The following is a 24,474-nucleotide window of genomic DNA, read 5'->3' as shown; positions in this document are numbered from 1 at the left end:
TGCTGAATAGAGAGCCCAATGCGAGGCTCAATCCCAGGACCCTGAGATCATGACCTGAGTCCAAGGCAGAGGCTTTAACCCACTGAGCCACCCAGGCACCCCTTTACCTCATTTCCTGGTACCACCCCCAATCCATTCTACTTAAGATAGAAACCTGGATGTTATCTTGACCTCCGACTTGCCCCTCTCTGCTAATCACCACACATGTGTAGTAGCACTAAATCCTGCCGATTTGCCCCACAAATCTCTTCCATATCTCTTCCTCCTCAGTCCTGTGATAGCTCTCTCCTCTTTCTCCCTAATGCCTACAGCAACCTTCCCATCAATCTCTTTGCCCCTACCCAGCCTTATCGCCCTCCAATCCGACACCCCAGTTGCATCCCCCTGCTCGAAACTCCTCACAGGCTCTCTGCTCTAAGTCCATTAGTCTACAGACTCCCAGCCTCCCACTTATCTCCAGGACCATGACTTTCTTAAAGATCCATGCACACAGGATACTCTTTCTTGCCTCAACACCTTTGCTCCTACCACTGCCTCTGCCTGAACTGCCTTATCTCCCCATTCCCCTTCCCCTGGGTAATTACTGCACATTAAGAATCTGCTTGGGTAGTCTCTCTTTCTGAAAGTCGTCCCTGATACCTTTCACCACCTTATCCTGTGGACATATTTCTTTTTTTTAAGATTTTATTTATCTATTGGACAGAGGGAGAGAGATCACAAGTAGGCAGAACAGCAGGCAGAGAGAGAAGGGGAAGCAGGCTCCCCGCTGAGCAGAGAGCCTGATGCGGGGCTCCATCCCAGGACCCTGAGATCATGACCTGAACCGAAGGCAGAGGCTTAACCCACTGAGCCACCCAGATGCCCCGTGTGGACTATTTCTACCACCAATTTTCTCCCATCATATTTGAATCACTTGTTTATGGATTTGAGGTTCCTTTCCCAACTCCCTTTTGCAAAACTCTTAAAGAGAATAACCATCTCTTCTTTAGCTTTCTCCAAATATGGCTTTTAGCATCGAGCTAGTTTACCTCCAGCAAGAAACAGGGCTCAGGGAAAGTCTCAAGAAATGCTGGTGGAGGAAAGACACGCTTCAGTGAATGTGTAAATTGTTTCTCAACTGGCAGCGGCCTCAAGGCAGACCCTTTGGCTCAATGCCTTCAGTCAAAAATGATTCTTGAAAGAATAAATTCAAATTAACGGAAACTCAAGACTTAGTAAAAAGAACAGACTGAGAAGCAACTTGTCTTGCTTTCTCTGAGATCAGAAAATGCAGGAGGGAACTTGTGTGTTTTCTAGACTTTTCACTCGCTCAAATATATCTCAAATAGATCATTTCCCGACCCCAGGTATGCGTGTGTGCATGCATGCATGTGTGTGTACACGTGTGCATGTGTGATGCACTATTCTTTACTCTGGGGCTCACCTATAGAAAACTACAGGTACAGGGTACACAGCTATGCAGGAACTGGGCCAGAATGATGGAGAGTCTCAGCATTTACTTTGTCTCACCCTATGATTCTCTCTGGGTTTGCCCTTCATGCAGGAAGCATCTGGGCTTTCATATCTGATTGTGAAAATTGTTTATGTGGCACATTCCTCTCATCCAAATCCCTGTTTACTCATTGTTTGTTTCTAAATCCAGCACTCTGTGATAGCTTTCCTGCTGAGTTAGAGTTCCCCATTAGCCCCTGAGAGAGCGTGTGTGTGTGTGTGTGTGTGTGTACGTGTGTGGACCCACATGGCTTCAGCCACAGCTTTTTTTTTTTTTAAAGATTTTATTTATTTATTTGACAGACAGAGATCACAGAGAAGCAGGCAGAGAGAGAGGAGGAAGCAGGCTCCCTGCCGAGCAGAGGGCCTGATGTGGGGCTCGATCCCAGGACCCCGGGACCATGGCCTGAGCTGAAGGCAGAGGTTTTAACTCACTGAGCCACCCAGGCGCCCCTCAGCCACAGCTTTTATCAATGCCCAGACTGGGGCTAATCAACATACTTTTGCCTGTTATCTGTATGGGATGTTACGCTGAGGAGACTGACTGAGCTTTCCGGATACTTGAATTTGCGTTTTAATGAGTCATTCATCAGAAAAAAAATTATTTAATGTCCAACAGTAGTAGTGGTAACAATAGCTAACATTTATGGAGCATTTACCATGAGCCAGACAACGTGCTAAGTTGTTCATAAGCATTATTCAGTTCTCTGCAAACTGCACAGTAGCTATTTCTATCATCTGCACTCGATGGATGGTCTGCTGGAGGCTCGGAGAGGTTGGGGAACTGGTGGCCCATCAACAGTAAGGGGCAGAGCTGGGATCCAAACTTAGGTCTGCTTGTTGCTGGAGCCTAGGGTAGGTATTAGGCTGTCCTGGGCTGCCTCCTTCCAAGGACAAATGAAACTGTTCCTACTCTAACAGTTGTATTTCCTCTTATTGGTGTAGAGTTTTCTTGTCCAATGTCTTGATCAGATAGATTGGCTCTGATTGAGGCCTGAGAGGACTGGGAGACCCTCCTGCTTCTGCTACCCCATCCTTGCCTTGGCTGGGCCTGCCCACAGAACAGAACATGGTCTGGAAACCACTGCTCCTTGAGAGGAGAAAGAGCATCTGGTGTATTACTATGCCCCCCACAGTGCCTCCAGGAGTGCTATGTACACAGCCAGGGCTCCATCAATGTCTACCACAGGCATGGGGTTCTGAGGAGCCCTGCTGCCTATGGCCACCGACTGTCCGAACTTCCATGAGCTGCCTGACAGGTCAACAAAGGACAGAAGGCACCTCTGTCTCTGAGCCTTGGAAGAGAGAACATTCTCCATCTGGAAGATACAGGTGACAGGTGAATTGTGCCTCAAGGGGCGTCTCAGAAGAAGGCTGGCCCCAGGAGCCATGAGAGGGGCTGGGAGACTTGACACACCCAAACCATCTCCCTCAAGGGACCGTCCTCTTATGTTTTATTGCGGTTTTTTGTTTGTTTGTTTTGTTTTTTGTTTTTGGTAACCATGTTTTCCATGCTTGATCTTACCAGGTGACAGTTCCTCTTCTGTGGAGAAATTTGTCATCCCACTGGGATAATTCCAAAGTTATTCTAAGAGTTCCTGCTCAGAACAAATCAAGCCAATCAGGAAGCGCCTCCACATGGGCCGAGCCCAGTGATTGTTTCCCACTTGCACACTTCCCGCTATTGTTCTCCAGCATGTTCTCAGAGACACAGCCACGGAGCCCTGCCCCTTCCTCTCGGGAGCCACCGGCCACAGTCATGGCTATGGGCTGAGGTGTACGAGACTCTGAGATCAGGCACCTGGCCAGGAGAAAAGGGTATGAAATCGAAACAGGGGTGGTTGCTGGCTGGAGCAGAAACCACAGTGTTTGGGTCTCTCTGGTCTCAGAGGGGAGGTATGAAATATTCTGAATCGCTCGCTCATTGCTCATCAAGGATGTGTTGAGCTAGGTACGGTGACAGTTGCCCGCGTCTCTACAGTTAAAAAATTCATCATCGGATGGGGAGGCCAGTGTATGAACAGTTACACAGCCCTGCTCAGCAGAGTTCAAACTGGAGGTCCACAAGACTGTGGGAATGCAAAGAAGACAGGCTGACTGCTGAGGGACTGGGACAGGAGGGCAGGATTTCGGGGTCTGGGAACATGTCAGTGGGACCTTGAGGGATAAGAAAAGGTATCAAGACAGGGGGGTGTTTAGAAGGCATTTCGGGCCAAGGCAATATCATGGACAAAGGGGCCCAATGTGCCAGGAGGGTTCAAGCAAGGGAGTGAGTACTTCTGTCAGATAGGACGACGGACTCCAAAGGTGCTCGTGATGGGAAGAGGGTGACAGGAAGGGTCAGGTCCAGGAAACGTGGTGCTGGAACCATACCTCTGGGGTTTAGATTTGATACTGAAGGCAACAGAAAAGCCACTTAAATTTCTTGTCTGTTTGCCTGGATCAGCTATGTTCTAGAAAGATCACTCTGGTAGCTGTGTGAGAATGGATGTGGATATGTAGAAGAGCTACAGGATGAAACCATAAAGACCAGTTAGGAGTTGTCCAGGCAAGAGATGAGAAGACCTACTGTGGAAAGCAAGAAAGGGTTTCATTTCTTGATTTTTATATTCCAAGGACATCAAGGTCTTTCTAAATCAAATTTTGGCACTGGTGTGACCCTAAAGCCTGGGCTGAAACAGATGAGCACATTAAATAGTGAAACTATGCCCGAAAGTAGACTGTGGTGGCCCAGTGGCTAGAGTCTGTATGGGTTAGTGAGACTCTGGGTTTTACCTTCCCGCCCACCTCCTTGTGACCGTCCAACCATTAGAGGTATCAGAGAGCTCCTATCTTGGGGAAGGGAGGAAATATAGCCCAAGCCAGCATTTCTGTCCCTTTTGATGGTCTCTGGTTCAATGTTGCCCCAGAAATGAATTTGAACCTGGAGGCCCCAACTTAAGAAGTTCCAAGTTTTGTTTTTGTTCTTGTTTTTAAAGATTTTATTTATTTATTTGACAGACAGAAATCACAAGTAGGCAGAGAGGCAGGCAGAGAGAGAGAGGAAGAAGCAGGCTCCCCGCCGAGCAGAGATCCGGATGCGGGGCTTGATCCCAGGACCCTGGGATCATGACCTGAGCTGAAGGCAGAGGCTTTAACCTGCTGAGCCACCCAGGTGCCCCAAGAAGATCCAAGTTTTGAAATGGTCTCAAACCCATGAGTTCCTACAAGGGAAATCAGGCCTTAGCCCGATTAGCTGTATCACAGGCCCCATGTTGCTGCAGCAGAAAAGGGCTCAGAGTAACAGACTAACAGATCCTCACAGGGCTGGGCAAATGCTGAGGCTTCCCCTCTCCCTTACAGTGGGGAGGTTGAGTGAACACTGAACACTGTCCTCCTCGAGCGTCCTATGTGGACTGCAGGTACAAAGTGGTTCCGCACTGTTGGTTTCCCTTGGCACGTTCACAGGAGTCCCTCTGACAGCCCCCCTGTCATTTTTCTTTCTTGCAGATATAATATAATCTGTCCAAATGCCATCAAGAGAGCCCTATGGGGCCCCAGGGGCACAGAGGGTTCTGAGGCAAAAACAGCTACATCCCCCATCTCTGGTTCATGAATGCCCCTGCTGCCCCAGAGGCTGGTCAGCTAGGAATGGAATGGCCTTGGTGGATAAGCCCCCTTGGCCAGAGCTCTGAGAAACCTGGCAGAAGGCTGCTGCGTGGGCCAGTGTCCCAAGGAGGCCCTACAGAGGATAAAGAAAGTCAGGCACCCCACCTTTATTTATGAGGTTTTGAGACAAAAACTCGAGGAACTACAAATAAAGTCACACATACTTTCTCTGATGAACTCTATCCCTGTAGACTTATCAGCCCGAATTCTGTTTCTCACCAGCTAGCCTATGAAGAAGTCAAATGAGAATGATGTCTCCTGCTGGGTTTTCAAATCTAGAAGGAAAACAGAATTTTCCTTATACCAAGAGCCTACCAAGGAGAAAGAACCTCTAGATACAGAATGATTCACCCCTAGGGATCGAAGCCCAGGTCGGACGGCGTTGCTTAAGCCAAATTGGAGAAGCTCTTAGGCGCAACACCAAAGTGGCTCGTGTCGGGTCCAAGGAAGAAGAAACCCCTTTAAAGTGTATCCAGAGACTTGCGCTTTTTAGCTAAAGCTCTCTGTTGGAGGGATGATCTGATTGGCCATTTGAAATGGAAACTCTTGGATCCGGAAGTAGTGCACTGTGTTCCAAAATAATGATTTAAAAACCCGTCTGCCTCGTGCTGGTGATCGGGCTTATGCAGGGGCATCACTGGCCATCTTCCCCTTCAGCTGTGGTCCCACCTCTGGAGACTTCCTACCATTGTCTGGTATTTCTGGATCCTGAGGCCAAGGGCGAGTTACCTGCTGAAAGGGCAGGGAAACCTCATGGTAACACTCAGCTGTGATAGGGCAGGGCGGATTCACTGTTGACACAGGCACCTCAGGGTGGGAGATCTCCAAATAAATAACTTTTTGGGTGAATGAGGGAAGGACCACACACCTCCTGGGCACATCTGAGACTTCTACCTTCCCACAAAACCCAAACTATCCCCATAATAACAGTAGCAGACATTTGTGTAATACACAAAGTTCTTTTCGTAGCAATTAAACACTGTTTTGTTTCTATGGTTTCAAGAAGAAAATTGAAAGGAGGGAAAAAAGAGAAGTCAGAATCTGATTATCTTTCCTGCCACCCACAACTGGATTTCTGCTAAGCCCCTCCTGATTGTTTTAGGCCAATGGGAGGCAGCAGGATGCAGTGCCAAGGAACCAGGATCAGGACTTCGATTAGCCTCGTTGAAACATGGAGTAAGCTCCCCACTTTTCTTGTCTCCATTCCCTTGTCTATAGGACGATTATAATGATGGGTATAGAAGAGCTAATTTCACTATGAAGACTAATAAGTTAACATTTAAAATATCTCAAGGCACCCGGGTGGCTCAGTGGGTTAAAGCCTCTGCCTTCGGCTCAGGTCGTGATCTCAGGGTCCTGGGATTGAGCCCCGCATCGGGCTCTCTGCTCAGCAGGAAGCCTGCTTCTCCCTCTCTCTCTCTTTGCCTACTTGTGATCTCTGTCTGTCAAATAAATAAATAAAATCTTAAAAAAAAAAAACATTTAAAATATCTCAGAACACTTCCTGTCAAGGAGTAAGTAAGCATTATTTAAAAAAAAACTGAACTTAAAGACTATTGCTTAAAGTAAGCATTACTAAAAAAAACTTGAACTTAAAGACTATTCTGTTAAACACTGTGTGGATAACTTTACAAGGCAAACCAAAACATACTATTTAATAGAAGATATTCAAATCTAATTTCTTTCTTAATCATGTAGTTTATGGCCCAGAGGATCTAAGAACACCCACAGATTTTTTTTATGTTAAACCAATTTTCCAGAGAATGTAAGTTTTAGCATTTAAATGTTAAAAGGGAAATTAGTAAATTTGTTATCAGCTTCAAAGATGGTGAAAGTTAAGATTTTGTGCCTGTATGTATGTGTGTGTACACGTTTTAAAAACAAAACAAAACAAAAAACCAGAAAAACTACTTCAAGGGCTCTCCGTGGAAGGGGCTTGTGTGTGCATGTGGCGCCATCTAGTGGCAGGTGGTAGTCATCATAGACCACAAACTAAGGTAGTAAGTTTGGCAATTCAGATAAAGCTTCTAGGAGGAAATTGCTGTCATTCTGGAGATTTGGTACTGTGTGGTTATTTGGGAATCAAAATCTCAATATCTCAATATCTCAATATATCTCAGCACAGTGTCCACAGTGTCCTGAAGCCCAGTCATTGGGTTAGACACCGACCCCGAGGCTCTTGGCTCTTCCCACTGCTGCAAAGTAGCAGTGAGGCCCTGGAGGGCGGCTCCCTCTCTGAGGCGGTCTTAGCACACTTCTCCACTCTGTGTGTCCTGGTCCTTCCCTTCAGGGGTGCAACACCTCCCTGAAGGAGCAGCTTTCCCCCCGGTACATCTGGTAACCCAGTGACCAAGGCCAGGAATGACACCTAGCCCATGAGGTTCATGAGGTCTGTGAAGTTCCAAGTACAGAGTCTGAGCATGTGTCATCTCAGGAACCCCAATACCCAACAGAAGGACCTGCACAAAGTAGACCCTGGCTATCTGTGGAATTGAGGCAAGGCCTGTACTTTGTGCATACTTTATCCCCCAAGTTCTCCCCTCATGGGGGCCAGTGTAAGGGTATAACTGTACTCCCTTCTGGACAGAGGGTTCCGCCAGAACTAACTGGTCATAAGCATCTTGAATTTCCAAGTCCAGCCAGGGCCCAGGGCATGGTGAGAATCTGGGGAGAGACAACCAGGCTCTGCGATGAGGTCATGCGGGCTTCTACGTGAGTGCTTGTTGAGGAGTGGCCGAGTAAGTTCATAGATGCGCTCCACAGGCAGATGAATTAAACTCAGAGTCAACGTATATAAAAGAATTCAGTGGTGACATATCTCAGCGAACAAAGGACTACAAGCAGGACTAGACCTGGGGTATCCAGCTACTTTCCTGCACTGAAATGGTAATTCACTATACAGTCTTTCTGGGAGCCAGTGCCAAGTAAAATGAGGTATGGCTGAACTGACTTCATAACAAAGGATGCTGCTGTTCTGACGACATCCCTCCCCTCATGGCTCGGCCTTTGGCTGGAGGGAAACAGGATCCACAGGGGACAAACTCTGTGTTAGAAAAGAAAGACAGAAGGATACCAACAGGAGCTGGGAACCCATTATGCAGTCAGCACTGATTAGATGCTTTACATATATTACCTAAGTTAAATCTTTCAACTGCCAAATGAGATTCCTGTTATTGATTTCTGCTTTGCAGATGGGTTAAGTAGCTTGCCCAAGGGCCCGGGCAATTAATAAGCCGAGATTCACACTAAGTTCAGTTGATGTCAAAGAACATACTCTTTTCACTGCTTCCATAACAAACCCCACCTTAGCCTTTGGAACCCCAGGGTCAGGGGGAGAAGAAGAACCCCTGATGAGAACCCCTGGTAGAACTCTATCCAGGCCCACGATATTGCCAAGATTAAAAAAGAAAAAAAAATGCACAATCGGGCTGGGCAAAAAGTGGTTCTAAGATTGGAAGTTTTCCTTCATGGTGTAGCAATGCCTCTGCCTGGGAAGTCTCTAGAGCCCTGGCCAGCCCCTGCAATGCCTCCTCTGGCCCAGGTGTGAGTGACGATCACGGGACTGCTGAGTGACCTGTTTCATCTGTGCTGTGTCCTGGTCTGTCTTGTGTCGGTGGAATGTCTTCTAGCCTGCTCAGTTCAACCTATGCTGGCCACGTGCCCAGCTGGTTCCCAGTCTACCCTTGACTCACCTACCCCTCTCCTTCTCTAGTTGCAACACTGGGTTTATTACAACTCTCCTGCTCTGAAACTTTTCAGTCATGCTCCATGGCTTCTAGAATAAATTCTAAATCCCTCCTCTGAGCATACAAAGCCCTCTGTGATCTGGTTCCAGCCTGCTATTCGAGTCTTTTCTGCAGAGCTGCCGCTATGGTTAGGTCTGAGACTATCCTGTCTTCAAAGCGATGGCAGATCCCATGCAGAAGGACCACCCGTGCCTGGCCATGCCTGGACCGTTGCCTCTGACAAAAAGAGTGACTCTGGGAGAGAAGCAACTGTTTACTGTCCTCCCTGTTTCCACACACCCTTCTCTTCCCAGGGAGGGACAACATACCAGAGATAGTGACAACGTCCCAATGGAGCCAGGCCCCTTTCAGCTGTTTACAACAGGTGGCTGAGCTGTGAAGAGCCAAATGAGCTTGGTCAAAATGGAGCGTCCATGACAGCCAGCTGGCCTCGCCAGTTAAGTTCCGTTCCAGCAGGCCTGTGGCCATGGTCTCTAATGACTACATCATACATCATCTAGTAGCTCAAGCCCAGCTCTAGAGCTGGGACCCAATATGTGGCTGTAAGGGGCCAAGGCCTCATTGAGGTCAAGGAAGGGTCCCCACTTTCCAGTCTGCTAGTATCTAATGATATCCGTGAGCCTCTGCTGCATCTCAATGGCGGCCATTCAGTGCCCATCCCAACATCTCAACACAGCCTTCATAGCTTGTTTCCCACGAGCCTGGAATTTCCTTCTACTGAATCAAGGCATATTAAATTTGACCTACTATCTTTTATTTTTGAGAAGTGGAACTATGACTGCTTCACAACATTCAGGTATTAAAGGTTCTGGATTAGGACGATAGTGTACTGTCTAGAGTCAAAGTTAACCCTCTCTGGGTGATAAATATTTCTTGGAAGGGGACCTTCTAAAATCAAATTCAAGACCAATAGAAACCTAAGTCCAGAAGCTTCTGGAAATTTCTGAATATTCAAAGTTAAGAGACGTTGAAGAGTTGTCTCCCATTTTAACTGAGTGGATTATAAATAATTGTGTCTACCTTCATTTGTGTATCTCGAACTTAGTTCAGCCTCCATCATAAATATTCAATAACGGATTATTAAGTGAATCCATCAGTCTTAGAAATCCCACTGGAGTGAAAGCCCAAATCCTAAGCCCCTCAATGATTATTCCTTTCTCCGAACTATGTTGAGAACAAGTATGATATATCCTAGCACCTGCCATATGTACACACCAGCCATCAGGCACCTAGACTGTTAGATTCATAAAGGCAGGGGAGAGGACTCAGTCCTCTTTTCTATAATTCCTACACCTTACCACTGCTAGGTATGATGCTCAATGAACATATTTTTAATAATCTTGTTCCAGATGAATGTTATGTCAACCACCATAGAGCAATCAGTTGTGAGCATGGATGTTTGTTCACAGCAGTACTTGTCCATACTTCTATGTAAAGGAAAGCCTTGTCAAGAAAATAGTCTCTTTCCTTTTCATGATTACATGTCAATCAAAGGAATAGACACAAAGGCCCAAGCTGCAGTTGGAAATGCCTGTGCAAAGAGAATTACTAGGGTTTATTCTCAGAGTGACTGTGAGTGTGTTGTTTCGCTGCCTTCAGTCTTTTCTTCCTCCTTTCCATTAAATATAAGTGAAAGCCCTTTGTCCCAGGCAGTGTGCTAGGATCTGTGAATACAAAAGTAAACACTACATGCTCTTCACCTCTAGGAAACTGAAGCTAGAGGAGAACAGAGCAAAAAACAATCTCACGTGTGTTACGATACAGCAGTTCTGGGCTAAAAATGCCCACAGGAAACACTGAACCAGTGTTCAAGGCTCAAGGTAAGTAGAGTCTTAACTGAGGCTTGAAGGGTCAGTAGGAGTTAGCCAAGTAAAGAGGAGCTGAGGAGTGTTCCTGGCAGAAGGGACAGCATGTATAAAGAACTTGGCCCAGAGAGAGCTTGGTCCCTCCAAGGAGCTGTAGAGAGTACTGGGGTGGCCAGCAATGGGAGGAAGAGGAGGCAATTATGGGAGATAAGGCTGGAGAAGTAGGCAGAAGCCATATCATAAATGGTTCTCTGAGCCATAATAAGGAGTTTGGACTTTATCTTAAAGTCCAAGGGGAATGGGTGAAGATCTTTAAACTGGAGAGCGGTGCCATCAGATAGAAATTCTGCAAGAGACTTCTGGTGGCTGGGTGGAGTTTGGGGTAGGACACAATGCCAGCGGCAGAGAGATGGTGTGAGACAGTGTTGCTGCAATCCACCTGAAAGATAATGGTGGCCTGGACTTGCATCACGGCGGAGTGTACAGGAAAGAAAGGAAGGATTCCAGAAATACTTGTGATATGAAATTACTGAATAGGTATGGGGTCAATATGAGGAGGGGAATCAAGGATGTTGTCCTGGTTTTAGACTTGGGTAACTGGGTGCACTGTGGTACTTTTGCATGAAACAAAGAACCAAAGAGGGGGAACCAGTTTGAGAAAGGAAACAATTCAATATCTGACATGCCGAGTTTTAGGTGTTTGGGAAAGATCCAAATGGGTACAGACAGGAGGTGGGTGGCTGTATGGATAGTTCAGGGGGAAGAAAGTGGGAGGAAAGAACACATTTCGAAAGCCCTGGGAACAGATGATACCACTAAGAAATGGCTGTTCCCAAGTCAGCTACACATTCCTAGGCTCGTTCACCCGGATTGTCTTGTTTTTACCAAGATTCCTAAAATTTAATCTCTTGATGGGCTTTTAAAAGGTCCAATAATTCAACAAGCAATGTTGAGTCCGTCCTAATAAAGGAAACACTTACTGGCTTCTATGAAAGTGAACATAAACGAGTCCAGGCAAAAAGATATTTCTAACATATATAGAAGCAGAACCATGAATTTAGCACGTTGCAAAAATATATCTTCAAATAGCTCAGAAAGAGAGGACTTTTGAGATGTGTGTCCTCATCTCTAAAATGGTATGGAAAGAAAACTTGAAAAACAGGAGTCTGTATGCAACTCTGTGTGCATAGGTGAAATGGTACTTCTACTTGAAATAGTGGGAGCTTGACCTTGATATATCGCTATGACCTGGGGAACGTATGAAGGATATAATTATTGCAAAGGAAGTAGGGTACCACTGCTTATGTGACCTCTTTGTTTAAATTTTTTTTTTTTAAAGGTGTATCCAGTCCCGTCCATGGTGCTACAAAAGTTGGGTATTGTAGCACCATGGATGGGACTGGAAGAGATTATGCTGAGTGAAATAAGTCAAGCAGAGAGAGTCAATTATCATATGGTTTCACTTATTTGTGGAGCATAACAAATAGCATGGAGGACAAGGGGAGTTAGAGAGGAGAAGGGAGTTGGGGGAAATTGGAAGGGGAGGTGAACCATGAGAGACTATGGACTCTGAAAAACAATCTGAGGGTTTTGAAGGGGCGGGGGGGTGGGAGGTTGGGGGATCCGGGTGGTGGGTATTGGAGAGGGCACGGATTGCATGGAGCACTGGGTGTGGTGCAAAACAATGAATACTGTTACGCTGAAAATAAATTTTTAAAATTTTTAAAAAAAGGTGTATTCATATGAATTCTCTTTAGAGATCTGAGATAGTCACAGACAGGTTTCATAGGACTTGTAAGTAAATGATATTTTACCCTACCAAATCACAATTTTTTTGGTTTGTTAATGCGATTACCTGTAATTTATTTGAATGCAAATTCCCATACTCCCGTGACTAAAGGACACTTCATCTGAACAGTAAGTGGGGTCCTCTACATCCCTTATCTTACTGAACGAGCCGGTGGCAAACACAGTGGAATTCTGGTGAGAGATGAGCAGAGTGAGGCACGAAGGTCACCTTTAAGATGACAATGCTGAATCCTTCCCACGCCCCCTCCAAAAGAAGAAACCACAACTATGTATCTATATTTCTTTTTTGAACACAATGAGTGTGACTTGGAACATAATTGAGAATCAAATTAAACCCCCCTCTAATAAATGGAGAGTGAAAACATTTGGTCTGAGAATCATTCCATTTGCTCAAAGCAAATACAGATTTTGGGTCACAATAGACAAGGTCATCTACCATCACTGCCGGATGCCATTTTGAGCATATTTACATGTATTAACTCATTACATGTATTAGCTCGTCAATTCTCCAAGTATGTGCTATGAAATTTCCATCTAATAGGTGAGGACACTGAAATACAAAACACAAAGTAATCAGTCTGAGGCCATCAGAGGTGGGGAAGTACAGGGTTCGAAACCAGTGGGGATGTTTGCTCTTGTCCCCACACCGTTCTGTCCCCTGTGAAGGATGCCAGGCTGGCCTCCTTGCTCTGTGCTAAGAGGTTGAGTGGTGAATATTTAAACCTTGTGGAAAATCCCCATCACCTGTTATTAGCATGGGATTCGCATCTAAGGAGTGACAAAATGACCTTGGAGCTAATTACTAAGTGAAGCAAAAGTTGGCTGGGGAAAATTCCAGCGGGGGCCTCTGAAAGCCAGTAAAATTATACCATCTGAAGAAAAGCCTGAGGACATCTGAATAATGTTCGCTATCAGGACTGCATCTGGCTCCACTCGACATAGGACACACTTAGAACCTAAGTGCCGTCATCCTTGAGATAGGAGGCTCTCCCTTCTGACCCTCCATCTGCAGGGACTGTGCCTTGAGGAAGCTGGACTTCCTCCCCGACTGGCTCCATTAATATTATCGTGACCGTGGCAGCACTTGCCAAAGGAAAAGCTACTTAACTTTCCCTTCTTGAAAAATAGGAGAAATGGTCATCACTTAGAAAAAGCATAAGTGTTGTCCTACCTGAAGGCAGAGGGCTGAACAAGTCAACTGACAAGGGTCTCCCCCGTCCCCGCCGGCTTCACATGATTTATTTAAACCATGGAGAGTCTTCCAGAATGAAGAGCCAAGTTTTACTTCTGCCTTCATGGACCAAACTGTCTCTCTGGGCCTCCTTTTATAGCCTAACGAAAATTCTTAGGATGTTCCCAAGGAAAGCAACTTTTATTATTGTTCCTATTTACAGAATCAGCTGGGACCTTAACTGATTTTCTCAAGATCACAAACCAAGACATCTGGGTGGCTAAGATTAAAATGTCAGTGTCTTGGATTCCCATCCTTTGCCCGAACAGAACAGACCACAGCACCCGCAGAAGACCCTGTGCGGAAGGCCCGAGCTATGTTTGTAAACCGGCTGCACCCGAAAAAGCCGTATCATTCTGGGGTATTAATTTGGAATTTGTGATTCCTTGTTAGGGACTAAAATGTGCTTTTGCATTGGCTGCAGGAAAAGAGCGGCAGCTTTGAAAGAGCACGGGGGACCCGCGTGGAGCTCGAGTTTACTGGCTGGCGGGGTCATTCGGGGAGTCCTGTGGTCTGCCTGGCCTCGGGTTCCTCACCTTGAAGATGAGAAGTGTGAGGAGGGGCTATTCTAAGGACCTTCCCAGTTCTTTCCTAAATCTAAAGATAAATCATGTCCAAAGAGGACAATGACAATATTTAAACATTCAGGCAAAACATGTGGTTTAGAGGCACATCATCTCTCAGCCATCTGAGTTGGGGCAGGACTTGTCAGACTCTCTGTGGTCAGGGACTAGGGCTCCCCCACCCCAACCCCAACCTCTCACACACCAATACTCACACCTGACTCACAATGCATGCCACTCACCACGGGAGTGAGACAACACCCAGACCAGCCTGTTTGGTGAGACAGGTCCACCGATCAACCCTTTACCCCACCCCCGTCCTCAGTTGCCATGGCAATATCAAATTGCCATTAAAGCTTCCAAACTGGCAATTTTTGTCCTTATCTTGTCACAGACTGGTAATGAACAGTTGTCTGACAAGAAGCAGCCGTGGACCATATTTTGAACAACACTGGGTTTAGTCATTTTTCTCGAACAAAGCAAGCCTCCTAAGGACCTGAGGTGAGCATCACTCAGACAACCTAGATGATTTTTTTTCTTTTTAAAGATTTATTTCTTTATTTGAGAGAGAGAGAGAGAGAACACGTGCATGAGTGGGAGAGGCAGAGGGAGAGGGAGAGAATCTCAAGCAGACTCCACACCAAGCTCAGAGCCCGGCGTGGGGCTGGATCTCTCAACCATGAGGTCCTGACCTGAGCTGAAACCAAGAGTCGGACACTTAAGGACCACAGCACCCTGGTGCTCCGATTTTTTTTTTTTTTAAATAAGCAACTGGAAAACACAAAGTCCCCTTTATTTATTTATTTATTTATTTTTATACACCTGCTGAGATAACTCCTGCTTCTCACCCTATTCAACCAGGTCTGCCCCACACCTGATCTGGATTCTTCTCCAATCCGTCTATCACACTGTCCTACTTCTTTATCATCCTCCCCTGTAACTGACAGCGCCTGGCCAGGCGGAGCAGCCCTGGCTTTCCCGCTGAGGGCCTCAGGGGAACAGACAGCAGCTGATCACAGGGCAGGAGGGAACCCGAGAGGGGAGGGGCAGGAGGCAGGCAGCTGCCCTGGGGACAGAAGCTGCTTCTCAAGCTTGTAAGGCAGCAGCCATCCCACTGTCACGGCTGTGCTCCCATCCCCCCTTCCTTCCACGGCCCTGGAGCTGTCAGCGGTGAGGGCTGGCACTTCCAAGTCGCCACTGGACTTGCAGGTCTGGTGGCAGCTGACCTCTGAGACAGCGCGCTAAGCTTAGTGGGCGGTGGGGGGGGCATCCCTCTCAGCTATTTCTGAGAGTGGAGCGGGGGTCTGGTAAAATCCAACAGCTGGGATTATTTACATATGGTACATTGTCACATCAGTTTCATTTTTAATAAATAATAATAATAATTGATAAATAATGAAGGGGATTAATAGTAAAAGCTAGAGTCTATTGGGTACCAAGTCCTAGATCCTTCTAAGCACTCCACCTGTGTTAATTTAACCACCATCACCACCCAGGAAAGTTCACCTCGTTATTATTATCTCATTTTTGTAGGAGAGGAAACTGAAGCAGAGAGGAGGTAGAGGAACTTGCCTAAGAGCTCACAGGCGGCAAGGGGAGTCCCTGGCCTTGACCCCAGGAAGTATAATGCTGATGCTCAGGCTCCACACCACAGCTCTGCACCGTCTTGACACGGGAGTGTTGGTTAGGGTCCTCCTGACAGTCTTATGGATGGTCTAAGCCCGATGTGGATCAGTTAAATTGAAAAATATTTATTAACCTACTAGGCATCGTGCACAATTTTAGGTCCTTGGGATACACACAGGGGGTGTTGTGTGTTGAATGGTGGCCTCCAGAAACCTAAGTCTACACCCTAACCCCTGGAACCTGCGAATGTGACCTTATCTGAAAAAAAAAAAAAAAAAGGGTCACTGTGGATGCAATTAATTTAAGGGTTTTCAGATGAGCTCATCTGATATTAACTGGATGGACCTTATAATGACAAGTGTCCTTACAAGAGGCAGAAGAGGAGAAAACACAGGGAGAAGACAAGGCCATGCAAGACAGAGGCAGGGACAGGAGGGACACAGCCATAAGCCACGGCTCACCTGGAGCCTCTGGAAACTGGACGAGACAAGAAAGGCTCCTTCCCTAGAGATTCTGGAGGGAGCACAGCCCTGCAGACACCTTGATTTTGGACTTCTGGCCTTTAGAATGGTTAGCAAGTAAGTTTCTGTTGTCTGAAGCCACCAAGTTTGTGGTAATTTGTTATAACAGCCTCAGAAAACTAATATAGGAGGCCACCAATAAAGTCCTTGTTCTCATAGAATTTACATCCTGGCTAAGAACCAACAGAATGGAATGGAAAGGGATGGGATGGGATGGAAAAAGAGAAAATCACTTGTCTAATACCTGAAAAGCATTTCTCCTCGAACATCTCCTTCATTAAGAAGTCTTACCTACACTCCCTAACCTGAGTGTGAAGTACCCTCCCCTTATATGCTCCTCTAGAACCTTCCGAACTTCCATGATCAGACCTTTCCCCCCACTTTGCAATTGATGGTTCCCATGTATAATTCTGTGTCCCCAGCTGCCTGTAAAAAGCTTCATGTCCATCTTGTCTGGACTTACCTGAGATCATATGAGAAGGGGGGAGACTGGGAATACCCTGATGACCAATAAGAAGGGGCTGGGTGGAGATCGACAAGAGGGCGGGGCCACTGTGCATATTCATCCAGATTGTTTCTGCCCAAGGACATCGGCTGAGGGGCCAAAGCAGGCTGGAATCCACCTGGTGTCTTTCCAAGTGGTGGCCCACAGCCATCAAGAAATGGTCTAATGAAATCTTGCCATTTGCAACAACGTGGATGGAACTGGAGGGTGTTATGGTGAGTGAAATAAGTCAGTCAGAGAAAGACAAATAACATACGATTTCACTTACATGTGGAATTTAAGAAACAAAACAGATGAACACAGGAGAAGGAGAGGAAAAATAAAATAAGATGAAAAGAGAGGGAGACAAACCTTAAGAAACACTGAATTCTAGGGAACAACTGAGGGTTGTTGGCGGGGAGGACACAGGGGCAAGGAATAACTGGGTGATGGGCACTTGCTATAACGAGCACTGGGTGTTATATGCAAATGGTGAATCGCTAAATTTTATCCCTGAAACTAATAATACAGTATATGTTAACTAAATAGAATTTAAATAAATATTTTAAAAACCACTTCTACATGAAAGTGGTTAGTTGAAGGATGCTCTCTGAAAAAAAAAAAAAGAAGTAGAGTCTAATTTCCCTCTCTTTGAGTCTGAGCTGGCTTTAGCGGCTCAGGTGAAACCAGTGAGATACAGAAGACGTGATGCTATGTGACTTCCAAAGGGCCAAGACAGAAGACGTCTTGCGGTTTCCAGCCAGATCCCTTGCAATGCTTGCTCTCCAGACACTCCCCCTTGGGATCCCTGTCAGAACCCAGCTGCTGTGTGCTGAGAAGGCCACGCCTGTGGAGGGGCCTCGGACATTAGTCCCCGTCTTTGGGTTACTCTAGCTCAGGGCCTAGGCACGCAAGTGAAGAAGTCCCCAGGTGATTTCAGCATGCAGCTCCTGGAGTCACCCCCAGCTACTGGCGACTTCTCAGCTGAGGCCCCACATCCTGAGGCCCCACAGGAGCAGAGACAAGTCATCCCCACTGTTCTCTGCTCAAATTCTTGACTTCAAATCCGAGAGTACAATACAAACAACAAAGAGCAGAAGCAGACCCATTGATATAGAGAACAAACTGATGGATGCCAGAGGGGAAGAGTGGGGGGAAGGGAAAAATAGGCGAAGGGGCGTAGGAGACACAGGCTTCCAGTTATGAAAAGACTATGTCATGAAAATAAAAGGCACAGCACAGGGAATTTAGTCAACGGAGCTGTCACAGTGCTGTATGGTGACAGATGGCAGCTACAATTGAGGTGAGCAGAGCATAAGGCATTGAGAAGTTGAATCACCATGTTGTCCCCTGAAACTAATGTAACATGTGTGTCAATGATACTTAAGTAAAAATAAGAATCCATGAGCACAATAAACCTGAATTATTCATTTTGCAAATATAACTGCACATGTGCTCCAAATGGGCTAAAAACAGTTTCTCAGAAAAGGGACAGGAAGGAAGATGTAGGCAAAGCCCTTCTCATAGATGTGCCCCAACCTAACTCCCCTATTACTGTTCATCCCTTCCCTCTCCCCTGGCCTGAAGTCCCCAAGTCTGCTGCGTACATTGTGGGGAAGAGAGCCAAAGTAGCCCTGATGTCAGAAGTCACTTTCTGGGTAAGAGAAAAAAGAGGGGCATTTCCTCTCAGGTCCTGGCATGAGTTTGCTAGGGAACTGGAACCCTAGAATGGGAGTGGGTCCATGCACTGACCCATTCACTGCAGTAGTGAACTCAAGGGTAGAGGTGAGGGAAGGAAAAACTGGCAAGGCCAGTAGACGCAGGACTTGCCGTGACAAGTCTCAAGCAGCCTCCGAACCCACTGAACTCTTCTCTTGGGGCCTCAGTCATGAAAAGAGGGGGCTACAAAGCGGGGGTGTGCCTAGGAAACTGACTTGGCTCCAGGCCCTGGCTGTGGAGTGTCAAACCAGCCTGCCTATACACGTCTGCTTCCCGCCCAGGTTAGAGCCCGCCTGCCTCCCCATGGCTGCCAGGCCACAGCCCCCAGACTCCACGGTCGTGACGCCATGTTGTAAGATCACAGACTGCCCTCGCTGAAGAGGATCCGAGCGACCATCCGCTGCCTTCACAACACACGGTAGGCGAAAACCGTGGAGGAAAATGTCAACAGGACGCTTGATGTCCTTGTTTCATCAAGAATACAGAGAGGTTACAAGGGACCATATTACCAGCTCCAGGGGCAGAAAAATATGATTTTCAGAGGGGAAACTTTTCGTAGAGGGGAGATCTGAGGCACGGCATTCATAAGCCAAAAAACCTGGGGCCAGCTGCCAAGAACGTTGACTTTGCACAATGTCTTCAATTATGGCAATTGTTCTAAGGGCTGGAAAATGCAAGTATTCCCCCCAATTGTGGCTCTTATGGGGTCTCAGTGTATGGACGAAATTCTCCCATTATTTTCATAATTATGGATACTTTAACCCAATTTACCTGACCAATAATAAAGGCAATTATAATGGAGCCCACAAAAGCCGAAGAAGGCAAGATATTTGGGATCTCACAACAGACCCCTGGAAGTAGGCATTTCCACTATTGCCACTGAGCTACACACAGGCGATGCTGACATGCTGAAAGCATGAGGAGAGTGTTTCCTTCCTGACTTGTCCCAACTTCCAGAACTGGCCACAAACCATAAACATTCACATTTCAGAGTCTGTGAAAAGGGACCTTTCGATGTGGTTCCAGAGAGCAGGGAGCAGAGAACCAGTGAAAATGGCAGGGAACATGACTTTCATCCCAGAGGAGGATCCTTTGTAATAATAGTAAGAGCTGTTCCAATGTGGACGTGGGTGTTACTTTGTGAGGAAGTGAGACTCCTGTCACTTTCAGCCTCGGGGAGAGACTACGAATGGACTCCCACTCACAGGGATCACTGCAAATTCAAGCATCAGACAGGAGTTGATCCAGATTACATCTCCATGATGAATGCTCTAAGAGTCTATGGTTTTACGAGCTGTCGTAAAATCACTGCCTTTGCAAAATCAGTGCAGCACTGGATGCAAAAGAAAAAGGCCATCATTTCTTTTTAACGCAGAACTGACTTCCGTGGTTCCATGCTTGAGAGAAGCCTTCTGCTACAAGCACCTGAAACGCTTCCATCATGAAGCACTGAAAATCGTGAATGTTCTCTTCATAAATATTTCCCCTGGGTTTATTGGGAAATAGTTGACAAATGTTACTGTATGAGCTTCAGACACACCATCTGATGGCTTGATGTATAGATACATATAGATACATGTGAAGAGATCACCCCAATAGGTTCAGCTAAGATCCATCTTCTCAGACAATAAAAAGGAAAGAAAGAAGAAAAAAGGAAAGATATTTTCCTTGTGATGAGAACTCTTGGGATCTACTCTCTTCACAGCTTCCTGTATATCCTGTGGCAGAATTAGCTGTGGGCCTCACGTCATACATGACATCCCAGTACTTACTTCGCTGCGAGTTTGCACCTTGGGACCACCCTCCTCCAATTTCCCCTTCCTCCCTGCCCTCCGCCTCTGGTAACCACAAGCCTAATCTCTTTTCCGATGTGTTTGGGGTTTCTTGTTTTGTCTGTTTTTTTTGTGGGTTTGTTTGAAGATTCTACATGTAAGTGAGATCATACAGTATTTGTCTTTCTCTGACTTATTTCACTTAGCGTAATGTCTTCAGGGTCTATCTCTGTTGTCACAAAGGGTACGATCTCTTTATTTTTTATGGCTGAATAATATTCCATATCGTTGGAATAATATATTGGAATATATTATTATATATAAAATATGTAATTTATAATAAAATAATATTACTATATATATATAAATAATATTTTGGAATAATATTATTCCACTGCGGAATAATATTCCATATATGTTTATCACATCTGCTTTATCCACTCATCCACTGATGGACTCTTAGGTTGTTTCCAGGTCTTGGCTATTATAAACAGAGCTGCTATGAACCTGGGGGCACAGATAGCTTTTTTTTTTTTTTTAAGAGAGAGAGTGTGTGCATGCGTACATGCAGGTGGGGAGGGTGGGGAAGGGCAGAGGAAGAGAAAGAAAGAGGAAGGGAGAGAATCTTAAGCAGCCTCCACGCCCAGCATGGAGCCCAATGTGGGACTTGATCTCACAGCCCTGAGATCATGATCTGACCCAACATCAAGAGTCAGACGCTTACAGACTGAGCCACTCGGGCACCCTGGTTATCTTTCTGGGTTTTCATAACCTTGGCATATATTCCCAGAAATGGAATCACTGGATCATTTGGATAGTTCTATTTTTAATTTTCTTAGTGAACTTCATACTGTTTTTTTTTTTTACATTTTATTTATTTATTTGAGAGAGAGAGAGACAGTGAGAGAGAGCATGAGCGAGGAGAAGGTCAGAGGGAGAAGCAGACTCCCCGTGGAGCTGGGAGCCTGATGCGGGACTCGATCCCGGGACTCCAGGATCATGACCTGAGCCGAAGGCAGTTGCTTAACCAACTGAGCCACTCAGGCGCCCTTCATACTGTTTTCTACCAATTTACAATCCCACCAACGGTGCACAGGGGTTCCCTTTGCTCCATATCCACACCTGCATCTGTTCTCTCTGGCCTTTGTGCCACATACATCTTTTTAGGGTTCTGGGTTCTGAAGCTCCTTGATGCGGTGATTTTATCTTCATATCAAAACCTGTAATTCCAGGCTTTAGCATAATGGTTATCAGTTGGGGGCTACCTGGGCCCCACGGGACACTTAGCAATGCTTGAGGACATTCCTGACCTTCAGATGGGGGATAGAGGACACTATTGGCATCTCCCGGGTAGGAGCCAGGATTCTGCTAACCATCCTGCAACACGCAGGACAGCCCCCAACAACAAATAATTCTCCAGCCCAGGCGTCAACAGTGCTGCTACTGAGAAACCCTGTTCCAGAAGCATGGAGGAGAAAACAACAACAAAAGCACTACTCTTACTCACTGACAACCCACTATACTTGGTACTTCACAAAAGCACACGGTCTGTACGACAACTCTTCAGATGGGCTTTGCTATGGCCAGGGTCCAGGGCTCAAGGCCTAGAGAGTTACTTTGTGCCTAAGACCAAACAGCTTGCAAATGCAGAACTAGGGCTCGAACCCAGTCAGTTAGACTCGAAGGGCCCAGCTCCGCATTAGTATGCCTGGAGACCCTGACGTCATTGTACACTGTTTAAAGCAGACACTTAGGCTTTCTTCAGCCAAGAAAGTGCCCTCAGGAGTAAAGGGCCTCAGAAGGAGACAAAGGAACCAAGCCTAAAATGGAGCCTGTACTTCCAGACCGAACCTGAAGGCACAGGCTCCCGAACCACGTGACCATTCTCAATGGCCCCAAGCCCAATCTCTCTGGGGTTGGGGCACATTTGCTACCCTGCTTCCTGTGGAGACACTGAGGGCTGCATCACGAGGAGAACGACAGTGTGATTTCAGTGTGACCAAGATACCACAGGTCTCAAAAATTTTGACCTTAAAATAACTTGTGTCCAGATTTTTGAGAACGTGCTTTGGGATTAGACAGAGCCCAGCTGAAATATTACTTTTTCACTCTTTTTGTTGTTGTTGTTGTTGTTGTTTTAGACTAAGGTCTATGTCCAGCATGGCACTTGAAGTCAAGACCCTGAGATCAAGAGTCACGTGCTCTACCTACCAACCAAGCCAACCCCTCACTTTTCCACTTATTAATGGGGTCATTTGGGTTAACAAGTTACTTTATCTTCTAGGCCTCAGTTCCCCCAACTGTATTATGGGCATCATCATCATCACCATAGCTTCATGGGAGTAGGATGAGGACACACACAAGAAAATTAATGAATTAAGTGGAAGCCAAAAAGCTAGGGACCCAGAAGTGATTAAGAGAACAATGAGGGGGCGCCTGGGTGGCTCAGTGGGTTAAGCCGCTGCCTTCGGCTCAGGTCATGATCCCAGGTCCTGGGTTCGAGCCCCACATCGGGCTTTCTGCTCAGCAGGGAGCCTGCTTCCTCCTCTCTCTCTGCCTGCCTCTCTGCCTACTTGTGATTTCTCTCTGTCAAATAAATAAATAAATAATCTTTAAAAAAAAAAAGAGAGAACAATGAGTATGAGGTGGTACAGTGATCGCACTGCATCACTCTCTGGTTTATAGCAGAACATAGAGAATGAGAGGAGAACAGGGCTGGATTGCCAGATGTGGCTGTGCGGGTGGGGCTGCGGGCTGGGAGAGCACAAATGTGGACCGCCTGTGTGAGTGTTCTGTACTCCGTACCCTTCTGCGGAAGAACAGTGCACCATAGAGTCAAAAATAGCAAGAAGGACAGAATGAATCCCAAGCAAGTATCCTTTGTGATTCCAATGAACATTTCTGTGGTTGCCTTTTCTAGAACAGTTATTTGTGGATGACTGTCATCCTGTTCGTTGCCAAAATCCCAACATGTAAGACACACATGCTTCTGCCTAATGTCTCCAGTCTTCTGCTTTGAGTCTCTTAAGAATGTGGAAAACTAAGTGAATTCTTGCATCCGAATTTGTTCAGAGACCAACAGAAGCACTCCGAGAATCTTAAATCAGAAGCAGAAATGAGCCAGTCCACTTGGATTTTGAACTTTCTTTCTAAAAAGCTACAATGTCCCTCTTGAGGTGAGCAGCTGGGACTTCAACATTTTATTCAATCAATATTTGATGGGACATATTTTAGAACTGACAGCTGATCAGATGAATCAGTCATTGTGGTGATGAGTCAGTGATTGACACATGGGGCTTTTATCTCCTAAGAACTTCACCTCTCTCCCCAATTCTAGCCTGTCGCCACAAGCACTTCCTTCTACAATAGTAGCATTTCTCCACACAGGTGTATTTGCTCAGAAAAGGGATCTCTATTCAATTTCCCAAATTCGAGACTCTTAGAAAACCAGAGCTGGAAGACCCTCAGAGATTCTTCACTGAAAAGATGAGGACACCGAGACCAGAGAGAGCAAGAGCCTTGCCCAGAGTCACACATCAAGTTAACAACAGAGCTAGAATTAACACCCTGGTTTTACAACAGCTTGTCCCCGTTTCATTTACTACTTGCTACAGTTTCTCCTCTTCACGGGGGTAATTCCAAGGTGCGGGGGGTGGGTGGACACAGTTCTCCCAAATTTCTCACTAGTCCGAGAAAGTTAAGAACAATGTATTTCAAAGCTTCATGAATTTCAGTGTCATCCTTGTGCAGAGGCCACGTTAATCTTCTCTGGATCATTCCATTTCTGCGTAAGTGCTGCCGAAGCAAGCACTAGAACACTGTATTTCAAACATATGAATAAAAGCTGATGAAATTAGAAAGAGACTCTTAAGTGGGAAAATCACGGGGCAAGCAGCAAGACTTGTGGACTAGAGAGATGTGAAGTTCACAAGGCCAGTGCGGATCTAATTGCCAGGATTCTCCAAGAGTACAAATGCGAGGTCCACATGTGGTCCCTTCACACTCAGTGACAACATGGAGGGCAGCTGACCATGGGCTCAAGCCAGAAACAATCCTTTG

At 46.2% G+C, this 24,474-nt stretch overlaps 1 protein-coding gene and 1 non-coding gene across 3 annotated transcripts in view; both read right to left on the bottom strand.

Annotated features, from left to right (window-relative positions):
- PALM2AKAP2 (PALM2 and AKAP2 fusion) overlaps nt 1-24,474 on the bottom strand; it is a 503,483-nt gene that overhangs the window by 228,123 nt on the left and 250,886 nt on the right. The gene's annotated exons all lie outside the window — the stretch shown is intronic.
- On the bottom strand, nt 24,121-24,226 carry LOC125084149 (U6 spliceosomal RNA). The gene has a single exon (XR_007122507.1). It is a non-coding gene; the product is annotated as a U6 spliceosomal RNA (small nuclear RNA).

The sequence above is a fragment of the Lutra lutra genome, chromosome 13 (assembly GCF_902655055.1).
Source record: "Lutra lutra chromosome 13, mLutLut1.2, whole genome shotgun sequence".
NCBI lineage: Eukaryota > Metazoa > Chordata > Mammalia > Carnivora > Mustelidae > Lutra > Lutra lutra.
The sequence above is the reverse complement of the archived record's forward strand: the minus strand, read 5'-3'. Positions and strand labels throughout refer to the sequence as shown.